This window comes from Austrofundulus limnaeus, unplaced genomic scaffold (genome assembly GCF_001266775.1).
Source record: "Austrofundulus limnaeus strain Quisiro unplaced genomic scaffold, Austrofundulus_limnaeus-1.0 Scaffold80, whole genome shotgun sequence".
Lineage (NCBI taxonomy): Eukaryota > Metazoa > Chordata > Actinopteri > Cyprinodontiformes > Rivulidae > Austrofundulus > Austrofundulus limnaeus.
The window spans coordinates 1,106,737-1,108,751 of NW_013952482.1; the positions used below are offsets into that span (position 1 = coordinate 1,106,737).

Below are 2,015 nucleotides of genomic sequence, written 5' to 3' on the forward strand. Positions count from 1 at the left end.
ACACACACACACACACACACACACACACACACACACATATATATATGTGAACTTTTTAAAAATTATATGACATAACTAATAATTTATTGTAAATTATTTTGTGGATCCCCAAGCTACAGCTCACAGACTACAGTTCAAGAACCTGTGGGATGGTGTGTTGGTTTGTTTGTTTTGGAATAGAACTTTGTTCATGTTTACACTTTGTGTCGTCTTTACTGATGTCACAAAAAAACCCTAAAAAAATAAAGACTGCAGGGGAAGAAGTGGTGAATAAAACAAAAAGTAAAGTGCTCTGTGGAGACCAGTCTAAAAAAAGGTGCTATGTAAGCATAAACAATTCAAATTTGACCTGTAAGTCATACTGTGACCTCCTGCAGCTTCACTGTYATGGCCAAAATTATCATGGCTGCTGGAAACCCAAGGGCACCGACAAAGCACAAGGAACTCGAAAATAAAAAGCAAAAATGATTTAATCAAAACTAATTAGCGGACGTGGCAACTGAAATGACTTACACACACTCACTGGGGAAAACACTGAGAAGTGCGCGCATACACAAAGAACAGACCACGGCTGAAAGCAACACACAGAAAAATTCAGGGTATAAAGAAAACCCTAAAGAATGCAAATCACCAACACCTGGCAGGGAGACAAAAAAAGAACAGGTGTGGGAGGGACTGGAGCAGAAACAAAGTACACATAAACACACACACATACACACACAGAGGAATAAAGAAACWCTAAGTAAAAGATTGCAAACACACATCCTCAAAAATAATAAAAGCAAACTTTATTCTTTGTATCTCGTCTGACTTTTGTACATTGATGTTCAACACATGAAGGGGGAAAAGAATCCTGTTAATGCTGAACAGCATGAATAAAGCTTTTTGTTTTCAGCCTCTGAACAGGGTGCCTGAGGACAACAGACACACCCAAGACTTGTTTCTTTAAACAAAAATAAAGAATGAATGAATCTTAAACATTCAGAAGACCGGTCTTTACTTGCAGACGAACAATGTTTCAACATGAKTTATTGTGTCAGGAGGCACACGCTGCAACTACAGTGTTATTTCCTTCTGTTGTGTKTCGCTCTCTAGTCTTTATCTCACACACAGACACAACTTTCACCAACACCTGGTTTGGWCAACGAGCTGCTGCACGCTTTAAACTGAGAACAAAGTTCACTCGTGCTCGTTCTCACACAGGAAACATATAAAGAGTAAGAACCATAAACAAACTCCAGTGCGTTCACACTCTCACACAAAGAAKCGCACACAAAGGAGGGAGAGGAACGTCTGCACAGAGCTGAATCTCATGTRAGGCTAATAAAACTGAACAGCAGTGCAGCACGAAGGGGGCGAGGGAGACTGGCTTTTGCTTGTTTCTTATTTTCACCTTATTATTTGACAAACCGTTTGTAATGCTGAGGATTTCTTTGACTAAACAAACTTAACTAAAACAAAGAATTTGCACTTAGATTAATTTTAGAATCTAAATTTACAAAACTAGTTTTACTCAACACGTTTTTTTAAATCAAAGCATAGATAAAGGAGACACATCACGCTTTTAAATCCTTTTCACATTTAAATCTTTCAGTTGGGGTCTATATAAAAGTGGACTGCAATGCTTTGGCCTGAATTCCTCCTTATTGTAACTCCGCAAGACTCTCTTTCACCCCTTTGTGTCTCAGATCAACTCGTTTTGAGACTGTGTCTTTCAACAGAATATAAAGGTAGCAGCACCGGGAGAACTAAATTAAACTTCTCTGCACTCGTCGAGACTAAAAGTACACAACAAAATGTATTTAATGGCTAAAAAGGGGGATTTTGCATGAAATGTCCCCTTTAAATGTATTTTATTGCTTCATCTTTTAGTTGCATTTTTAAATAAATATGCCATGCTTACAAAGACTATCTATCTATGTATCTATGTATCTATGTATCTATCTATGTATCTATGTATCTATCTATGTATCTATGTATCTATGTATCTATCTATCTATCTATCTATCTATCTA

The 2,015-nt window shown here is 37.3% G+C and overlaps 1 protein-coding gene across 3 annotated transcripts in view; it reads right to left on the minus strand.

Annotated features, from left to right (window-relative positions):
* Positions 1-2,015, minus strand: part of LOC106519657 (sodium/glucose cotransporter 5) — a gene marked incomplete at its 3' end in the record, with an annotated part of 22,806 nt that overhangs the window by 4,790 nt on the left and 16,001 nt on the right.